Here is a 23,623-nt window from a genome sequence, read left to right on the forward strand (position 1 = left end):
GAAATAAGAGACAAGAACAAAACTTATAAGAAATGTGGGATTATGTAAAGAAACCAAATATAATAATTATAGCCATCCCAGAGAGAGAAGAAAATACACAAGGGCTGGAAAATCTATTTCTTGGAATACTGGAGAAAAATATGCCTAGCCAGGCTAGAAATCTAGTTATCCAGATACAAGAAGCATACAGAACTACTGGAAGATTCAATTGAAAAGGAAATCACCACATCACATAGTTGTTAGGCTGGCCAAAGTAAACACAATTCTTTGACCAGTAGGACAAAAATACCAGATAACCTAAAAAGGAAAACCTGTCAAACTAACTGCAGACTTCTCAATTGAAACCTTATAAGCCAGAAGGAATGGTGGCCTTTCCCCAGTCTTCTAAAACAGAATAATGGCCAACTTAGAATTCTTTCCCCAGCAAAATTCAGCTTTATCTATGAGGGAGAGATAAAGAATTTCCCAGACAAGCAATGACTGATGGAAATTGTAAAGACCAGACCTGCCCTGCTCAAAGTACTCAGACCTGCATTACACACTGAACAATGCAATAGACACCCACCAAAGTAAAATTACTCAATAGTTAAAAGTCCAGAACCTGTACTTCACAATGGCTTAAGAGGTAAAATAAAACAATAAATATTTATCCAACAATATGAATAGAAATCAACCCCAAATATCAATTCTCTCTATAAATGTGAATGGCTGGAATTGTCCTCTGAAGATACATAGACTGGTTGAGTGGATAAAACACCATAAGTCAAATATCTTCTGTCTTCAGGAAACACATCTAATCCACAAAGGCACTTTCAGACTCAAGGTCAAGGGTTGGAATACAAATTTCCAGGCAAATGTAAGTCAAAAGAAAGTAGGGGTCTCTATTTTTATTTCATATAACATTATCTTTATAATGGCAAAAGTAAAGAAAGACAAACATGGTCACTATATGGTAATGAAAGGAAAAATCCAACAAGAAGATAATTGTTCTTAATATTTATGCATCCAATGGAGGAGTGCCCAGATATATAAAGTATACCGTTTGATCTAAATAGCATGATAAACTGTAATGTCATATTACCTGGGGTTTTTAACACTCCACTGAATCAAATGGACAGATCCAGCAAGCAAAAAATAAGCAAAGAAACAATGGAATTAAACAGAGCTCTAGAACAAATGGGTCTAACACACATCTGCAGAACATTCCACCCAAATAAATCTGAAAACAAATTCTTCTTCTCATCAGCTCATGAAACTTATCCAAAATCAATCATATCCAAGGCCAAAAATCACACTACAACAAATTAAAAATAATAGAAATGATACCATATATGTTCTCAGACCAGAGTGGTATAAAACTAGAGATCAATTTCAACAGCAACACTCACCATTTCACAAAGTCATGGAAATTAAACAATCTATTGCTAAATAAAAATTGGGTCAAGGAGGAGATCCAGATATAAATCAATGGATTCTTTGAACTAAATGATCACGAGGACACAGTTATCAAAATCTGTGAGTTCCAGCAAAACCATTCCTCAGAGGAAAATTAATAGCATTAAATGTTCACATCTAAAAAGCAGAAAGCTCACAAATCAACAAACTAATAAACTGCCTCAAAGAACTGGAAAAAAGAAGAACAAATTAGTTTTAAACTTACCAGAAAAAAAAAAGAGACAACTCAGATCAGAGCAGAACTGAATAAAATTGGGAAAATAAGAACTATACAGATGATTAATAACCCAAAATATGGTTCTTTGAAAAGAAACATAATTGACAGCCCTCTTGCCAGATTGACAAGAACTAGAAAGAAAGGACACTAATAAATTGAATTAGAAATGAAAAACTAGAGATCACTACAGATATCACAGAAATACAAAACATTATCTTTGAATATTATAAAAATCTATGTGCCCAAACACTACAAAATGTGGAGGAAATGGACAAATTCTTGGACACAAAAAAACCTCCCTAAGCTCAATCAGGAGGAAATAGAATTCCTGAAGAGACCAATATAAAGCACAGAAATTGAAGTGGCAACTACAATTTTTCCAAAAAAAAAAAAAAAAAAGAAAGAAAGAAAGTCCTGGACTAGGTGGGTTCACACCTGAATTTTACCAAACCTACAAAGAACTCATACTTATACTGCAGAAATTACTCCACAATGTTGAGATAGATGGTATTCTCCCCAACTCACTCTATGAAGGCAATATCACCTTGATATTAAGCCGGAAAAGGATGTAGCAAAAAAAAGAAACCTACAGACCAGCATCCCTCATGAATATGGAGGCAAATGCTCAAAAAAATCTTAGGAAACTGAATCTGACAGCCTATCTAAAAAATAATAATAATTCATCATGACCAGGTGGGCTTTATACCAGAGATGTAAGGTTAGTTCAACATACGCAAATCTATAACTATACTTCACAACATAAATAATAGCAAGAACAAAGACCATGTGATTCTCTCATTAGATACAGAAAAAGCATTCAACAAAATCCAGCATACTTTTATGATAAAATCTCTTAATAAAATAATCATAGATGGGACCTTCCTTAAAATTATTAATGCCATATATGATAAACTCACAGCCAATATCATATTGAATGGGGAAAAATTGAAAGCATTTGCTCTTAGAATTGGAACCAGAAAACATTGTCCACTATCTCCACTTCTATTCCCCATGGGGCCGGAAGTCTTTGTCAGAGCAATTAGACAAGAGAGGGAAATTAAGGGTGTCCTAATGGGGGCAGAAGAAGTCAAACTCTTTCTTTGATGATGATATGCTATTATATCTAGAAAATCCCAAGTATTCAAAAAAGAGACACTTGGATAAATGAATTCAGTAAAATCTTAGGATACAAAAGCAATACACGCAAATCAGTGGCATTCATATACACTAATAACAGTCAAGCCAAAAATAAAATCAAAGACTCAATGCCTTTCACAATAACATCAAAGAAAATTAAATATCTAGGAATATGTTTAACTAAGGAGGTGACACACATATATATGGGGAATTGCAAAACATTGAGAAAAGTAATTTTAGGAGATGTAAACAGATGGAAAATCCTATCAGGCTCAGGAATTGGCAGAGTCAATATTGTTAAATTTTTCATGATACCTAAAGTAATACAATAAAGCAATGCAATCCCTTTTAAAATACTGTCATCATTCTTTACAGATCTAGAAAATATAATTCTACATTTTGTATGGAACCAGAGAAGACCTGGTATAGCCAATGCAATCTTAAGCAAAAGAACAAAATGGGAGGGATCAGTCTGCCAGACTTCAATCTTTACTGCAAGGCTATAGTAACCAAAACAGCATTGGACTGGTACAAGAACAGAGATATTGACATTTGAACAGGACTGAGAATCCACATATAAAAGTATCCTCATATTGTCACATAAACTTAGACAAAGCAGACAAAACTAAACATTGTGGAAAAGAATGTTTATTGAATTCAATAAATGGTGTGGGGAAAACTGGATATTCACATGCAGAAGATTGAATCTGGATCCCCACCTTTCACCCCTCACGTAAATCAACTTGCTATGGATAACAGACTTAAACCTACTGTGTGAAACCTTAAGAAATCTAGAAGAAAATTTTGGGAAAACTCTTATAGACATAGGCCTAGGCAAAGAATTTATGAAGAAGACACTGAAAGCAAGCACATCAGCAACAAAAATAAATAAATGGGACGTCATCAAATTTAAAAGCTTCTCCACAGCTAAGAAAACTATCATGAGAGTGATCAGAAAACCTACAGAAAGGGATAAAATATTTGCTTTGTAAATAACTGATAAAGAGCTGATAACTAGAAACTATACAGAACTTAGAAAATCAACAAGAAAAAATTTAAACAAATTCATAAATAAATGGTCAAAGGACATGAACGGACACTTTTCAAAAAAAGACAGAATAATGGCCAAAAACATATAAAAAAGGGTTCAACATCTCTAATCATTAGGGAAATGCAAATCAAAACCACAATGAGACATCACCTAACTCCAGGGAGAATGGCCTTTATCAAAAAGTCCCCAGTGTAAGTCCCAAGTGTGTAAGTCCCCAGTGTAAGTCCCCAGTGTAAGTTCTGCTTTGTCAAAGATGGCTATATGAGGATGGTATTACATCTAAATTCTCTGTTCTGTTTTACTGGTCAATGTCCTTGTTCTTGTGTCAGTCACAAGCTCTTTTAATTACAATAGCCTTGTAGTATAGTTTGATGTCTGGTAAATTGATACCTATTATTTTGTTTTTATTGCCTAGGATTACTTTTGCTATTCAGGGTCTTCTCTGGTTCCATATGAAGAGTAAAATTATTTTTTCTATATCTGTGAAAAATGATTATGGTATTTTAATATGGATTGAAATGACTCTGTAGATCACTTTGCATAGTATAGACATTTTAACAATGTTGATTATGCTGACCCATGAGAATGGTATGGTTTCCTACTCGTTTACATCCTCTGCTATTTCCTTCCTCAGAGTTTCATAGTTATCCTTGTAGAGGTCTTTTACCTCATTGGTTAAATGTATTCCTAGGTACTTTATTTTCATTGTTGCTATTTTAAAGGCAATTGAGCCTTGATTTGATTCTGAGTTTGACTGCCATTAGCGTATATGAATGCTTCTGATTTATGTGTATTGATTTTGTATCCTGAGACTTTACTGAATTCATTTATCAATTACAGGAGTCTCTTGGTAGAATCCTTGGGGTTTTCTAGATATAATATCATATCAGCAAAAAGTGAGAGTTTGATCTCTTCTGCCCCCATTTGGATGCCTTTAATTTCACTCTCTTGTCTGATTGGTATAGCAGGGACTTTTAGCACTACATTGCAGAGAAGTGGAGACAGTGGGCCACCTTGCAGTTCCAGTTCTAAGTGGGAATAGTTTCAAATTTTCCCCATTCAGTATGATGTTGGCTGTGGGTCTGTCATATATGGCTTGTATTATTTTTAGGTAAGCCCCATCTATGTGTATTTTGTTAAGCGTTCTTATCATAAAAGGGTGTTGAATTTTGTCAAATGCTTTTTCTGCTTTTTCTGCATCTATTGAGAGGATCATATGATTTTTGTTTTTGCTTCAATTTATACGATGAATTACATTTATAGATTTGTGTATGTTGAACCATCCCTGCATCTCTTGGATGAAGCCCACTTGGTTGTGGTGGATTATTTTCTTGAGAAACAACTGGATTCAGTTAGCTAGGATTTTGTTGAGAATTTTTGCATCTAGGCTGGGCACGGTGGCTCACTCCTGTAACCCTAGCACTCTGGGAGGCGGAGGCTGGTGGATTGCTCAAGGTCAGGAGTTTGAAACCACTCTAAGCAAGAATGAGGCCCTGTTTCTACCAAAAATAGAAAGAAAATCGGCCGAATAAAATATATAGAAAAAATATATGTTAGCCGGCCATGGTGACGCATGCATGTAGTCCCAGCTACTTGGGAGGCTGAGGCAGGAAGATCGCTTGAGCCCAAGAGTTTGAGGTTGCTGTGAGCTAGGCTGATGCCACTGCCTACTAGTCTGGGCAACAAAGCAAGACTCTGTCTCAAAAAAAAAAAGAGATGTGAGAATTTTTGCATGTATATTCATAAGAGATATTGATATTGTGGAATAATTTCTGCAGGATAGGCACCAGTTCTTCTTTGTAGGTGTGGTAACATTCAGGTGTGGTAACATCAAAACCATCTGATCCAGGACATTTCTTTTTAGGAAAGTTTTTATTGCTGTTTCAATTTCAGTACTTGATATCGGACTCTTTAGGAATTCTGTTTCTTCCTAGTTAAGCCTAGGGAAGCTGTGTGTTTCTAAGAAATTTTCCATTTCCTCCACATTTTCCAGTTTGTGTGCATAAAGTTTTTTGTAGTATTCATAATTTATATCTTGTGTCTCCATGGCATCTGTTGTAATTTCTCCTTTATTATTCCTGATGCAGCTTATTAAAGATTTTTCTTTTCTGCTTTTTGTTAGTCTAGCCAAAAATATGTTAATTTTTTTTACTTTATTGTTTTTTATTACAGCATATTATGGGGGTATAAACATTAAGGTTACATACATTGCCCTTGTCTCCCCACCCGCCTGGAGTCAGAGCTTCAAGCATGTCCATAACCCAGATGGTGTGCATTGTACTCGCACTCGCTACGTATGTAAATACCCATCCCCTCCTCCCCACTCCCACCTGCCCCACACTTGATAAATGTTTTGGTTTTTTTTAACATTTTGGTTACATTTTATATCTTTGTCTCTCTCTAGCAAGGGTTAGAGGTATGCTCTGCCCCTCCACAATGTTCACCACAGCCCACAGATGTGGACTACTCTCGCAATCCCCGAATCCCTGGTGAATATCACCACCATTTGAGCACCATAATGTTAATCAGCCAGTGCCAATTTGATGGTGAGTATATGTGGAGCCCATTATTCTGATTTTGTGTCACCTCACTTTGGATAATGGGCTTAAGCTCAATCCAGGATAATATAAGCAGTGCTAGCTCGCTGCCATTTCTTAGAATTGAGTAATATTCCATTGTAAACATATACCAAATTTTAATAATCCAGTCATGAATTGACAGGCACTTGGGTTATTTCCAGGTCCTTGAAATAGTGAATTGTGCTGCCATAAACATTCGGATGCAGATGTCTTTATAATAGAATGTCTTATGCTTTTTTTGGTAGATGCCTAAAAATGCTATTGCTGGGTCAAATGATATTTCTGTTTTTAGCTCTTTGAGGTATCTCCAAATTCTTTTCCACACAGGTTGAACTAATTTGCAGACCCAGACCCACCAGCAGTGTAAGAGTGCTCCTGTCTCTACACATCCTCGCCAGCATTAGTTGTTTTGGGATTTCTTGATACAGACCAATCTCACTAGCGTTAGATGATATCTCATCGTGGGTTTGATTTGAATCCTATAATGATTAGCGATGTTGAGCAATTTTTTATATGTTTGCTGGCCATTATTCTGTCTTCTTTTGAAAAGTTTCTGTTCATTTTCATTGCCCATTTCTTGATGGGATTGTTTGATTTTTTCTCCTTAATTCTTTTGAGCTCTAGATAGATCTTGTTCCCAGAACTTTATCTGAAGTGTAGAGAGTAAATATTTTCTCCCATTCTGTAGGTTGTCTATTTGCTGTAATGATGGTTTCCTTGGCTGTGCCGAAGGTTTTTAATTTGATCAGGTCCCATTTGTTTTTGTTGCTGCAGTGATTGTTTTGGGGGTCTTCTTCAAGATTTCTTTGCCTAGGCCAATGTCTGAGAGGGTTTTTCCCAACCTCTTATTCTAGGATTCTTAAGGTTTCATGCTTTAGGTTTAAATCTGTTATCCATCTTGAGTGGATTTTTGTGAGAGGTGAGAGGTAGGGATCCTGATTCAATCTTCTGCATGTAGCTATCCAGTTTCCCAGCACCATTTATTGAAGAGAGATTCTTTTCCCCATTGTATATTTTTGTCTGCTTTATCAAAGATTAGGTTACCATATACAGATGGTTTTATCTCTGGAATCTCAGTCCTATTCTAAATATCGATGCTTCTGTTATTGTGCCAGTGCCAGGTTTATTTATTTATTATTGCTTTATAGTACAGCTTGAAGTCAGGAAGACTGATTTCTCCCAGTTTGTTCTTTTCACTTAAGATTGCTTTGGCCATATGAGGTTTTTTTCTGGCTCCATACAAAGTGCAGAATTATTTTTTCTAGATCTGTAAAGAATGATGGTGGTACTTTGATGGGGATTGCATTAATTTTGTAGATGACTTTAGGTAATATTGACAATTTAACAATTTTTATTCTACCAATCTATTTTGTTATTTTTTTCAAAGAACCAACTTTTTGTTTCATTTATCTTCTGTATAGTTTTCCTGTTGTCAATTTCATACACCAGGAAAAAGAATGCTTATTCAATAAATGGTGCTGGGAATACTGGATAGCCACATGTAGAAGACTGAAACAGAATCCACACCTTTCACCTCTCACAAATATCAGTTCTTGCTAGGTAACAGACTAAAACCTAAGGTGTGAAGCTATTACAATTCTAGAGGAAAACTTTGGAATTACTCTTCTTGACATTGGCCTAGGCAAAGGATTTATGAAGAAGACACCACAGGCAATCACTGCAACGACAAAAAATAAAAAAAAAAAAATTGGACCTGATCAAATTAAAAAGCTTCTGCACAGCCAAAGAAACTTTCACAAGAGCAAACAGACAACCTACACAATGCAAGGAAATTTACACATGCTACACATCCTATAAAGGGTGGAAAACCAGAATCTATTTAGAACTCAGGAAAATCAGCCAGAAAAAAATCAACCCTGTCAAAAAGTGGACTAAGGACAGGAATAGAAACCTTTCAAAAGAAGACAGAACAGTGGCCAACAAACTTGCAAATAAATGCTCAACATCTCTAATCATCAGGGAAATGCAAATCAAAACCACAATGAGATATTACTTATCTCCAGTGACAATTGCCTTTATCAAAAAGTCTCAAAACAGTAAATGTTGGCATTGATACAGAGAGATGGGGACACTGATACACTGCTGGTAGGACTGCAAACTTGTGCAATCTCTGTTGAAAGCAATATGGAGATATCTTTAAGAGATACAAGTAGATCTACCATTTGATCTAGCAATCCCACTACTGGGTTTCTACCCAAAAGACCAAAAGTCACTTTATGAAAAAGACACCTGCACTCGAATATTTATAGCAGCACAATTCACAGTTGCAAAGCTGTGGAAACAACCCAAGTGCCCATCAATACATGAGTGGATTAATAAAATGTGGTATATGTATACCACAGAGTACTATTCAGCTCTAAGAATCAACGGTGATATAGTACCTCTTGTATTTTCCTGAATAGAGCTGGAACTCATTCTACTAAGTGAAGCATCGCAAGAATGGAAAAATAAGCACCACATGTACTCACCAGCAAATTGGTTTCACTTATTAACACCTAAGTGAACATATAGGAATAACATTTATTGTGTTTTGGGCAGGTGGGAGTGGGGAGGAGTGGATGGGTATATACATACATAATGAGTGTTATGCACATCGTCTGGGGGATGGCCTTGCTTGAAGCTCTGACCTGAGTGGGGAGGGAGCCAAGGGAAATATACATAACCTTAACATTTGTACCCCCATAATATGCTGGAATAAAAAAAAAAATCCCAAAACAATGAATGCTGGCATGGATGTGGAGAGATTGGGATACTTTTACACTGCTGGTGGGACTGAAAATTAGTACATCCCCTGTTGAAATTAATTTGGAGATACCTCAAAGAGCTAAAAATAGAAATACCATTTGATCCAGCAATCCCACTACTAGGCATCTATCCAATGGAAAAAGAAAAAACATGATATTCTATAATAAAGACATCCACACTTGAATGTTTATGGTTGCAAAATTCACAATTGCCAAGATGTAGAAACAACTCAACTGCCCATGAATACTTGAGTGAATTAATAAAATGTGGTATATGTATACCATGAAATACTATTCAACTATGAAAAACAATGGTGATCTAGCACTCCTCATATTATCCTGGATAAAACGTCAGCCTATCCTTCAAAGTTAGGTATCACAGGAATGGAAAAACAGGCACCACATGTACTTACCATTAAATTGGTACTTACTAATCATCATTAAGCTGCTCATATGATAGTAATATTCATTGCGTATCAGTCAGGTGTGTGTGTGTGTGTGTGTGTGCGCGCGCGCGCGCGCGCACGCAAACTTATTGGGGATTCATGACTCCCCCAATATAGCATGGTTCCTGGACAGTGTGCACTGCAAGAGAAGGGAGAGACAAAGACACACACAAAAAAATTAAGGTGAAAGGGTGCAGGGAAGATCAGGGGCCACCAGCATTCCTGTGAATCATGTAGCACTGACTTAAATCTAGCACCCATTTTTATTCTCTTTTTATGCTATAAATTACAATGATTTCATGTGAAAAGCTCATGGGTTACAATGTGTAGAAGTTTCAAGTCTCCCCTAATAGTCACAAGATGTCTTAGCTAATTACTCTTTTATCTATAGAAGCAGGAACACATAGCTAGTTACTAGGCCCAACTATGCCTTAAGATATGTACAGATAGTATCCCTGAACTCAGCATCTGTGGACCATTCCATTGAGGAACAAAGAGATTAGTACTTCTTATTGGGAGATTAGCTCCCCATTAATGGAGGCGTTCTGCTGAGGAAGGGTAGGGAAGGAACTCAACCTGTTGTTTGTTAATAATTGGAGCCTGGTTCCCTTCTCCCAGGCTAACATTTTTCAGTCTTCCTTTACAGCCATGGGTGGCTTTCATGTCAAGCTGCTCTGCGGCTTTTTAGACATGAGGTCCCTCAGGCTTTAAGGTGGGAGTCTGCTTTGCTGTACTCCCAGATCACTGGAATGTCCCCCAATTTGGCAGTTAACTTCTGCTCTTATTTCCAGCTCCTGCTCAGGCAGCATTCCTTCACCTCCTCTCCTCCCACGGTGTACTGAGGTACAGAATATTAAGGTCTGCTTGGGGGTCATATAAATGTATAAGGCTTAAGGTGTGCACCTATTTCCTGGAGAAATTGGCCACTTCTTGAGGAAATGGGAATTGACAGCTCTGAGCTAAGTGCCTGGGAATGTTTATCCTGGACTTCCTGGACTGCCTAGGATTGTTTATCCTGGGCTGTCCAGGAATGTTTACCCTAGGCTCATGCCCGGAACTGTTATGTGAGACCAGTCACTACAGGCCCCGGTTCCTGGCCAGATTCGGGACCTCATGTGACCAGAGCATACACCTTTTTGGCGCCAAAGCCTTCCTTTGTTCAGACCCTTATATAAACAGCATAGAAAAGCCCATGGAGAGCCACCATTTGTTCCTATCCAACCATGCAGCTGCCTGCCTGCTTGATATTCCCGCGCATTGTTGCCTTCACTGCTGCCTGAGACTTGCCCGTGATAGTAAACTCCGGTGCTGTAACTTCCCCATGATGGTTAATTCCGGTGCTGATAATGGGATCCTAGTGGTATGATTATTTCTTTATGTTCTTCTACTGCTGTGCTATGTAAATAGGTCTCCTTTATTTTCTCTTTTTCTCTTCCCCCTCAATAAATGTCAGTAAAACTGGTGTGGCTTGTGGTGGTGTGTCCTACAGATCGAGCTTAAATTAAAAAAATAGTCTGTGCACAGCGATTGATAAAATTAATTATCAATACACACGGCCTCAGAAATTTGGTCCCTAAGCCCCGGTGGTCTTATTCCCATCATAAACTCACAACTAATGGAGGAAGAGTGCACTGTATGGGGGAAGGGCATAGTTATAGTCCTGGCTTGGGTGTGGCAAATTCATTACTGTAAGGCTGGTGGTTGGCCCCCTCCCCTCCCTAGATCAAAAAAAAGAAAACTCTCAGGAGACCAGTCCCCTGAAGGACAAACTGTCAGGCCTCGCTGAGAGGAACCACACCCAGATGTCCACCAGGATACCAACATTCCGCTCCTGGATTCCACAAACACCTCCAGCCCTTCCTATTTCTCAACGACCACCCAAGGTTACAATAGAGAACCCCCAGCTCTTCCCGCCACAAGTCCCTAGCCTGCACAAAGGGTATAAAAGGCCTCAGCCCCTTCAAATGATGGTGACTTCTGGGGGCCCCCTCTCTTGGGGCCCCAGAACCTCCTCCACAAGTGTATAATAAAGCCCTGTGGTTTGGCCCCCACTCTTTCTCTCTGTCTGTCTGTTTTTTTCTTTTCACCGCCATGGAAGAAACTTACAATTACATGTAACCAAAATGTTTGTACACCATAATATCCTGAAATAATAATAAAGAAAGTGGGACTTTCTCCAAGATTGATTATATTTTAGGCCCCAAAACATGTCAAAACAAATTTAAAAACATCGAAATAATACCATATATCTTTTCAGACCTCAGTGGAATTAAACGTGAAATCAATTAAAAGAAAAACACTCAAATTTAAACAAAGTCATGGAAATTAAACAATTTGATGATGAATTATTCTTAGGTTAATAATGAAATTAACATGGAATTCAACAGACCTTTGAACTGAATGACAAATGGAACATAAGCTATCAAAACCTATGGGATTCAGTATAAGCAATGCTGAGACGAAAACTCAGTTTTAATTGCCTAGGTCAAGAAGACAGAAAGATCACAAATTAACGACCTATTGTCACATCTCAAGAAACTATAAAAGGAAGTGCAAATGCAATGCAAAGCCAACAGAAGAAAAGAAAAACAAAGCTCAGAGAAGAACTAAACAAAGTGGAATTCACAGACCAATACAAAGGATCAAGAAAACAAAAAGTCAATTCTTTGCAAAGATAAACAAAATTGATAGACCTCTTGCTAAATTAACCAAGAATAGGAGAGGAAAATGCAAATAAATTCAATCAGAAATGCAAAAAGAAACATTAAAACTGGTACCACAAAAATACAAAATATCATCAGTGACTACTATTTTATCTATTTGTATATAATCTAGAAAACATAGAGGATAAGGACAAATTTCTGGAAACACACAAGTTCCCAAGAGTCAATGAGGAAGAAATAGAACTCCTGAACAGGCAATAATGAGCAGGAGATTGAAGCAATGATAAAAAGTCTTTCACAAAGAAAAAAAAACCCTGGACCAGACAGAGTCACAGCTGAATTATACCAGACCTACAAAAATGAGCTGATACCCATCCTACAGAAATTATTCTATAATATCAAGAAGGAGAAAATCTTTCCCCACTCATTCTACAAAGCCAGTATCACCTTGACACCAAAACCAGGAAAGGACACAACAACAACAGCAGCAAAAAAACTACAGAAGAATATCCCATATGAATATATATGCAAAAATCCTGAACAAAATACAAGCAAATTGAATTCAACAGCACATCAAGAAAATAATCCACCACGCCCAAGTGGTCTTCATCCCTTGGACATAAGGATGGTTCAACATAAATAAATGAACAAATGTGATACTCCACATAAACAGAAGCAGAATAAATGATCACATGATCATCTCAATATATATAAAAAAGCATTAGACAAAATACAGCACACTTTCATGATAAAAACCCTCAACAAACTAGGAATAGAAGGGGCATAGTTCAAAATTATGATAACCATATATGACAAACCCACTGCCAAAATAATACTCAATGGAGAAAAGTTGAAAGCATCCCCCCTAAGAAATGACACAAAACAAGGGTGCCCATAGTCACCAACTACTTGCATTTAATACAGCACTGGAAGTTCTAGCCAGAACAATCAGGCAAGTGAAAGAAATAAGGGGTATCCAAATCAGGAAAGAGGAAGTCAAACTATCACTTTCTGCTGGTGATATGATTTTGTTTCTAGAAAAATCCCACCAAAGTCACCAACAAAAGATCTGTAGATTTGATAAATAAATTCAGCAGAATCTAAGGTTAAAAAATCAATGTACACAAATCTGTAAAATTTCTATATACTAATAACAGTGAAGCCAAGAGTCAAATCAAAGACTCAATAGTATTCACAATAGCTACAAAGAAAAAAAAGTACTTTGGAATATACTTAACCAAGAAAGTGACAAATCTCTACAAGGACAATTATGAAACACTGATTTAAAAAATCACAGATGACACAAGCAAGTAGAAAAAGTTATTATGCTCATAGATTAGTTGAATCTACATCATTAAAATGTTCATACTGCTCACAATTATTTACAGATTCAGTGCGATCCTTATCAAAATATAAAGGTCTTACTTCACAGATCTAGAATAAATAATTCTGTGCTTTCTATGGAACCAAAAAAGAGCCCGAATAGCTCAAGCAATCATAAGCAAAAGGAAATATCTGGAGCCATCACATTATTACCAGACTTCAAATTATATTTCAAGGCTATTAGGGTGGGGCAAGGGCAATATACATAACATAAACATTTGGACCCCTGTAATGTGCTGAAATAAAACATGAATTAATAAAACAGGCTATAGTAACCAAAAAAGCATGGTATTGGTAGAAAACTAGAGACATAGACCAATATAACACAACAGAGAAGCCAAATATAAAACCATCTACCTACAACCAATTTATATTCAACAAAGCAGATAGCAACATACATTGGGGAAAGCAAGCTTATTCAATAGATGGTCCTGAGAAAATTGGATTGCCACATGCTTAAGAATGAAACAGGATCCCTATCTCTCGCCATTTGTAAAAATTAATTGAAGATGGATAAAAGACTTAAGTATATGGCATGAAATCATGAAAATTTTGGAAGAAAATGTAAGAAATATTTTCCTAGACATTGGCATAACAAAAAAATCTATGAATAAGTCCCTAAAGGCAATTACAGCAACAAAAAAGTAAATGGGAGTTGATTAAATTAAATAGCTTCTGCACAGTAAAGGAAACGGTCAACAAGTAAATACACAAACAACAGAATGGGAGAAAATATTCACAAACTATCCATCTGGTGAATGGCTAATATCCAGAATCTACAAACAACTCAAACAAATCCACAGGAAAAAAATGAACAACCCCATTAAAAAGTGGGCAAAAGACATTAACAGAAGTTTTTCAAAATAAATTAGACACATGGCCAAGAAACATATGAAAAAATACTCAACATTACTAATCATCAGGGGATTGCAACCTAAAACTTCAATGAGATATCACCTTGCCCCTGTCATAATTGCTATTATGAAAAAGTCAAAAAGCAATAGATGCTGGTAAGGATGTAGAGAGAAAGAAATGCTTATGCACTGTTGGTTGGTCTGAAGCTTAGTGCAACTCCTGTGAAAAACAGTGTGGAGGTTCCTCAAAGAAATGAATATGGACTTACCATTCCACCCAACAATTCCACTAATATGCACCTACCAAAAGGAAAAGAAGTCATTTTATCAGAAAAACGCCTGCACTTAAATGTTTTTCACAGCACAATCCACAATCACAAAGATGTGGAATCAACCTAAGTGCCCATGAATCCACAAGTGAGTTAACAAAATGTGGCATATGTAAATATACCATGGAGTACTACTCAGCCATAAAAAGAACCTAATTAATGTATTTTCCACCAATTTGGATGGTACTGGGGGCCATTATCCTAGGTGAACTATCCCAGCAATGGAAAAACAAACATCACATGCTCTCTAATAATTTTGGAAGTAATCGATGGTTACATATGGGAACAAGGAGAAGTAAAAGTAACTGAAAATCAAGAAGTGGGAGAGGACCGGAGGGGCAAAACTCTACCTAATAGATACAATGAACACTATTTGGGTAATGGGAACACTATTAGCCTTGATTAAGCATTTAACAGCTACTCATGTAACAAAAATATTTGTACCTCTTAATATTTTGAAATAAAAATAATGAATAAAAGCAAAAAGAGAATAATTCTCAGCAAAGGAAAAGGATCTTAACATATAAATTAGTCATAATAACAGTAGAAGTAATACAGTGGTAAAGTGCTTCATCTATTAAATAGAATCAACCATGAATATGAGAGCTACAAATGCAGACTGATGTAGGTACATTGTATCAACAACTCAAATATCACAAGTGACATTCCTTTTGGCGATGTGGTTTTCTAAATTAGCGAACAGCTCTCGGTAAAGCCCTGAATAAAACAAAATACGGTTTTTCTTCTATTTACAAGGCAGTTGTATTTCTGGATAATTCCATTTACATTAAAATCTTGCAAAAATATTTGCATTCATATGTAAGAAGTTTTTGTTGTTGTTATTGTTTTAGGTTCAAGTGATTATAATAAGGTTTCACCCTTACCTCAAAGCCCTGGGGTAATATTGAAAAATGATGTAAAGTGTGGGACAGCTATTCTTTGAGTGGAATTTCCTCATATATTGTGGAAATTCTAGCATCTTTTGTACCTCACCCATTAAATATCCACCATGCCTCCCCCATCAGTATTTGAGTCAAGCATACTGACATAGCAGTGTTGAAAACCACTACCATTCATGGTTTGGAAAAAATGAACTCAGTAGTCCCATGGACACAAAGTTTTAGTAAAGTAAATTTAAAAAGAAAGAAAATTGGAAAAATAAATACTACATTTATTTAAGGCTTACCACTTAAGTTCTTTCTAGATAGTTAGCTGTCTGACTTTACCATTAACATTTAAAGATTGTTTCTTGTCTTTGTCCAGGCTGTTATAACAAATCTCCATACACTGAGTGGTTTATAAACAACAAAAATTTATTCCTCACAATTCTGGATGCTGGGATGTCCTAGATGAAAGTGAAGACAGATTCAGTGTCTGGTGAAAGCCTACTTTTTTGTTCACAGACTGCTGTCTTGTTTCTGTGTCCTCACATGGTGACTAGGAGTAATGAGCTCTCTGGAATCTCTTCTTTGTGGGCTGTAATCCCACTCATGAAGGCTCTATTTTCATGACCAAAACACCTCCCAAAGTCCCCATCTCCAAATACCACCAGATTTGGCATTAAGATTTCAACATATGAATTTTGGGAGGATACAGTCTACAGTATTTCTCTATAGTATTTCATATTTGTCAACGATCCTGTGAGATAGGCAGGCCTAGTATTATGCTTTCTATTTTATGGGGTCCAGTTCCAAAATTATGATAGAAGTCAGAAGGAAAATCATGGTTAGGTAAATAAGTGCTGACTTTGTTTTTTAAAAATTAGAAATCTATTCAATACATAAAATGACCTCAGTCTATAATACATTACAAATGCACTTTTTAGATTATTTACTCTATGGGAAGTTTGTACAACTTGACTAACCCCACATGTGTAGATCATTAAGCTGCAACTGAAATTAAATAAGCAAATTATAATTCATTGAATTCTGGCAAGTAAGATACCAAGTAGATTCATGGAAAATCAATTAAGACTTTGGATCAACTTGAGGAATTTTTAATTTATGAATGGTTGTTTACTATTCTGTGTCTTATAATAATAATACACTACAAGAGTAATAATGGCACTAAGATTGGACAGTTAAAAGGTCTCTGGTTATCTTTGATTAGACTCCTCAAACATTTTGATTTTCCTCTTCTCATGAATTCCATGAATAATTATTAAAGAATAACTTGTGTTTATTAAGTAATAAGTTGTATTATCATGGTAACTCATCAAACACATATAAAATCTAAATTTTTGACTTAAGATTATATAGCATAACTTGAGTTGAAGTTGATAAAATTTGAATCAATAGCAAATAAATTCAATATGTTAGTTAAAATAGGATTTTGTCTTGAAACTGATGGGACATTTTGTCAGACTTTTATAACGGGTGATATTTTTGGACAAATTTATCTAAATAGTGAGGAGATGGATTATTATGTAAGGTTCAGTGGATGTTTAAGTTTACTAAATCATATTTTAATTTTCTAAAGGGCCTTATCATAATATAATAATAGTAGGTGTTTTCACATGTACTCATCAGCAAATTGGTATTAACTGGTCAACACATAAGTGGACATATAAGAACAACATCTATAGGGTGTCGGGCAGGTGGGGGGAAGGGGATGGGTACATACATACATAATGAGTGTGATGCGCACCAACTGGGGGATGGACACGCTTGAAGCTCTGACTCGAGGGGGGAGAAGGGCAAGGGAAATATACGTAACCTTCACATTTGTACCCCCATAATATGCTGGAAAAAAATAAATAAGAAAAAAATAATAGTGTGTGTTTTTAGAATATATACATATTTGGCTATTTTTAAAAGTTATGCACACACACACACCTTTACACACTTTCTCCTTAATCATTAGAATAGGAAAAACAATCTTTAAGTTTTGCATACTCACTGAGCACATGTATCAGCACAGCAGCTAGTCTGGCAGCTATAGAAATACAATTATGCAAATTAGATATGTTTTCCCTGAAGAGTCCTAATAGCATGATTGACCTATATATGGCTTAATTTGTTCTCATGTTTTTTTTTTATTTATTGTCTTCCCGCTGCACGAGAAAATTGTGTTGCTTCCCAATTATATATTAAAGGTGCTCTGTCATTCCATGTCAAAAATAATCAATAGTTTTTTAATGATATTTTCTCTGATACTGTATCCATGGTGCTGTAAAATAGCACAATTTCAAATCAAATATATGAAGTACCTCTTTTTTGTCAACATATTGCCTATGAAATAATAACAGTGGAATGTAAAGTGTGTGATCGAGAGATCATAGAATCTCTCGGTTACATAGACCATTTGTTATGTAGTGTTTTGATCATCTGTATTTAATGTCTTTTATTTAGAAATATGTTAATTTTCAAGTAGGCAAGACTATTTGCAAATAACCACATGTGTCTTGTACTGGATTAGCCTTTGGTTAGGTTTGATTTCATTAAGCATATCAAAAGTTAGTGCCAAAGGAAAGTACTTTGGTTGCCTTTCAGTCATAAAACGGTTTTCTGAAAACCTGATTATGTAATGGATTAACTGATTGTTATGCTGCTTAGCTAAAATCAAAGTGCATATTACGTTTGTATTGCTGATATAGTTGTTTCATTTGCTCTTGAAACAACTGTGTGTTGTTTTATAAAAAGGAAAATGCTTCCTGTTTATGAAGATAGTAGGAAAGACAGAATGTGAGTACTTTTAAATACCCTTCCTCCTCACCTCACTGCAATTTTGTAATCTTTAACATTTTTTGAGAGATAGGGCCAGTATTCTGGGACTGGAGAGCCTTATGATGGAGTTTCTTATAAGGGCCCTTCCTTCTACATCACTGATAAAAGAGAAAGTTGATTGGAAGTTGTTGTTCTTAGTCTACTGCTTGCCAATGTACTTTTCAATGATGCAGATTATATATAACCAGAAAACAGGTAGAATCTATTATGACCTACTGACCATGGTAGGTCAATGCTTGTAATAATAGTATCTTGCTGCACATTATTGAAAACTGCCAATCCTCTGAGCCCAGAGGCTGCTGGGCAAGAACCTAGGCTCTTCCCAACCATCATAAGGGCTAAGGGAATTGATATCCCAGTATACCTGGAGCTCTTGCAGAACACACTGCTTAGGAAACTTTGTGCTAGCTAGGTATTAGGCAGATCAATGTCCTGTTACCTACCTGAAATAGGCCTGGCAAGAGAAATCTTTTTAGGAATAATTATCAACTCTGGCTATCCATCAAATTGCTTCTGCACTTGGGAGAGCAACCAGGTTACATAGGTACAAATGGGCTATTTCAATAAATTAACATCACCTCACCCTTTAAGGGGTTTCATAATGTCTCCATTTTTTCAAATTGATTTCCAAAAAATCAAAATCTATGTATTACAAATAATTGTCTTGCTGATTTGGTTTACATGGCCATAATAATGAATGGGTTGTGATGATTAGTCCCCAGGCTGCATTCAAAAGACTGAAATGAGATCAACTCATTTCTCTATCAGTAAATTCCTCAGCATCTGATGACTAGGTGGCCCAAAACAACAAAAGGAAGACCAAGTGACAAATTTAATGGGATTACAGTTTTATAGTCACAGATTATTGCTTTAAGGTGATTTCTAGTATCATCTGAAAGATCATCTCTTCATTCTTCTCTAGTTATAGTCAAATAAGAAAGTCTAGTAAGAAATACTGTTTGAATAAATTTATTATATGGATACTAATTCCATAGTATCCACAATATGTACAGGGATTTAGGAGCATTCCTTTCTAAGGCACTATTTTCTAACAATATAAAACAGCTCACATTTTAGTTATGCAAAATAGGTCATTGTCAATTATAGATGGAAACTCTTGTATTTATGGGAGAAATGACATGATGTATGGGATTTGCTTTAAAACATTTTTTTAATGTGGGTGTGGAAATCAACAAAACAAGATTTGTAAAATACCAATAACTGCTAAGGATGGGTGATGGGTATGTGGATTGATTATGTTACCCTTTTTCCATGAACCATTATATCTACTAATTACTATTCTTGCTAACCAGTAATTGTTTTTGAAAGTGGTATCACTGCTAACATGAATTATCTTCCTATTAGGTGTAAGTTAGACCAGTGCTGCCAAAATATAATTAAAAAACAAAATGTAACATTATAATTAAATTAGTTTTTCATGGATTTGTTGGCCGAGGCTTTTATGGCTTCCTGTCTGGCCTTAGTTCAAGGGCACCAAGAAAAGCCCCTGATAAAATACAGCAATGACAATAACAAAACATGTTCTTGACTGTCTCACTGGTATTTAGAATTGTAGTTATGAATTCATTTCTTTGGTCCAGTGATGTTTAATTAGATGTGTCTCATATTATGTAAATGCATAGCCAATATAAATGACAAATATTAAGTGTTATTGGACTCATTGAGTCTATTTACATTTATTTCTTTTTTAAATTAGTTTTTACTTATTATTATTATTTATTATGGAAAGAACACTTAACCCTCTTAGCAAATCTCTTAGTGCACAATACAGTATTGTTAACTACAGGTACAATGGTATAAAGCAGCTTTCCAGAACATATCCATTTTGCATAATGGAAACTTCATATTCACTGAACAACTAAAATAGTCAAACTCATAAAATCAGAGAGGAGGATGGTGGTTGCATTATTTCTTATTGTACAGATAAAGGTTTTGATAAAATGTTTAAAGTATAGACTATTGGTTAAGACTACAAGTTTTAGAGTCAGCCCTATGTCTGAAATGGCCCATTGCTACTTACTAATTGTATGATACTGACTCACTGAGTATCTTTCTGTGTTGTTGTATAGATTAAATATGATGTAATTAAGGATGCATACAAAAGCAAAGCATTATTTAGCTAACGCTGGCCATTTTCTAGTAAAATATTTTTATGGTGAATTCAGCCAGAACTGTGTATTTGTGAATATAGATGGAAATGTCATTGCTAACCAATACCAGTGTGGTTTCAGAAGTATACAAAGGATAGCTTCAAAAATCATTTCCTATTCTTACCCATTTAAATGATTTTTCTAACAATGCTGGGTTCAGCCATTCCCATACTTGTAACAATTAGTAAAACTAAGAAGAACCCTCCTCCCAAACTAGTATATATCATGTTTGTTTTATGTCTTATAAGTTAAATAGAGTAATATTTTCTATTAGTTAATACAGGAGCCCTGTTACTTGAACATACTCTACTCTCATATTAAATACAATACATATAGGGATTTAGGAGCATTCCTTTCTAAGGCACTATTTTCTAACAATATAAAACAGTTCACATTTTGGTTATACAAAGTAGGTCATTGTCAATTATAGATGGAAACACTTGTATTTATGGGAGAAATGACATGATGTGTGGGATTTGCTTTAAAACGTTTTGTTTTTTTTTTTTAAATGTGGGTGTGGAAATCAACAAAACAAAATTTGTAAAATACCAATAACTGCTAAGGATGGGTGATGGGTATACAGAATGATTATGTTACCATCTCTAGTTTTTTGAACTTTTAAATATTTCCATGATAATTTTACAATATATATGTATTCTAAAGAAGGAAAGAATTCATGCAGAAAATTGAATAAAGGCTTTTTCAGTCCTCCTAAGAGGCAACCACTTTATTTTTTAATTGCCAAATAAAAATTGTATATATTTATGGCATACAATAGGACATTTTGATAAGAGGCAACAGTTTAATTATGCATTTTGATTGTGCATTTTCTTTTTCTTAAACAAAAAGTGTGTGTGTGCATGAATGTGTGTGTGTACATACATAAATATAATGATCTAGGGAACACTAAAAATAATTGACACATGATAAACATATATCAATATAGGAATGCCTACAAAGTATATAAAAAGGTTCCCACAGAATAACATTACATTGTACATTGAATATTTTCTTTATTTGCAGTTTGGACAAATTTGGTATCTGAAAATCTTTCAATAGTGGCTGTAATGAATAAATAGATTCCTGGCATTTGGCAGAAGTTTTTGAAATATTTCAGTTATTTTTAAGTATGAAATAACAGGTAAATATTACCATTTGTTAAGTTGTTCTTACCTGAGATTGTCACCACCCCATGCCATGACTAAGTCCTGTCAAAGTTCTATCAGCATCAAAGAAGTGGATTTCAAGAAAAATCACCTAAGAGAATCAAAATTTTGTTAGTTAGCCTAGGCCAAATGATTACCATTGCAGTAATTTAGGATTAAGGTAAATGTTATTCATTGGAATTTTACCACTAAGTGATGTGGGGAAAGCAAAGCCCTAGAATTGCCATTATAAATGAGCAATGAATAGATAGTATGCCTTCCATTAGGCACTAAAACCCAATAGTTCAACATGTTTGTAAAACTGGTCTGATATACAACCTTTAATTCAATGAAAATGAATGAGGCATCATTAGAAGACAGAAGTTCTCAAGAGTCATGAAATTCTATACTTTAGGTTAACTTCATGTGCTCCCCACCTCTGTGTAAATATTGCCGTTCTTCTTTTAAAATATTTTATGACTAATTTAATGTATTAAGACTTCTCTAATTAATATTATCATTAAAATATGAAATCATAAGTACCATCACACAGTAATATAGTATTATTCTTTTCAAAAATTTTCCTTTGAGACAGAGCCTCATTCTGTTGTGCACGATAGAGTGCAGTGGCATCATTGTAGCTCAGTGCAACTTCATTTTCTTGGGCTCAAGAATTCCTCCTGTCTCAGCCACCCCAGCAGCTGGGACTATAGGTGCACACCATGCTGACCTGCTAATTGTTTGTTTGTTTGTTTATTTATTTATTTATTTATTTATTTATTTTTAGTAGAGATGGTGTTTTGCTCTAGCTCAGGCTGTTTATTTTTAATTTATATACTATTTTTTAATTTCAGCATATTATGGGGGTGCAAACATTAAAGTTACATACATTACCCTTGTCTCCCCTCCCCCCTCGAGTCAGAGCTTCAAGCGTGTCCATCCCCCAGATGGTGCACATCACACTCATTATGTATGTATATACACATCCCTCCTTCCCCCCCACCTGCCCACACCAGATAAATGTGTGTGTTTTTTTTTTTTTTTTAACATTTTGGTTACATTTTATAACTTTGTCTCTCCCTAGCAAGGGTTAGAGGTATGTCCTTCCGCTCCATAATGCTCATCACATCTCTCAAATGTGGTACTACCCCTCCAACCCCAAATCCCTGGTGAATACCACCACCATTTGAGCACCATAGTGTTAATCAGTCAGTACTAATTTGATGGCGAGTATATGTGGAGCCCATTATTCTGATCTCGTGTCACCTCAGTTTGGATAATGGCCTTAAGCTCAATCCAGGATAATATAAGTGATGCAAGCTCGCTGTCGTTTCTTAGAATTGAGTACTATTCCATTGTAAACATATACAAAATTTTAATAATCCACTCATGAATTGGTGGACACATCCTTGCAATAGTGAATTGTGCTGCCATAAACATTCGGGTGCAGATGTCTTTACAATAGAATGTCTTATGCTCTTTTAGGTAGATGCCTAATAATGTTATTGCTGGGTCGAATGGTATTTCTATTTTTAGTTCTTTGAGATATCTCCAAATTCTTTTCCACAAAGGTTGCACTAATTTGCCTTCCCGCCAGCAGTGTAAGTGTGTTCCTGTCTCTCCACATCCTCACCAACATTTGTTGTTTTGGGATTTCTTGATACAGGCCAATCTCACTGGGGTTAGATGATATCTCATTGTGG

This window comes from Microcebus murinus, chromosome X (assembly GCF_040939455.1).
Source record: "Microcebus murinus isolate Inina chromosome X, M.murinus_Inina_mat1.0, whole genome shotgun sequence".
NCBI lineage: Eukaryota > Metazoa > Chordata > Mammalia > Primates > Cheirogaleidae > Microcebus > Microcebus murinus.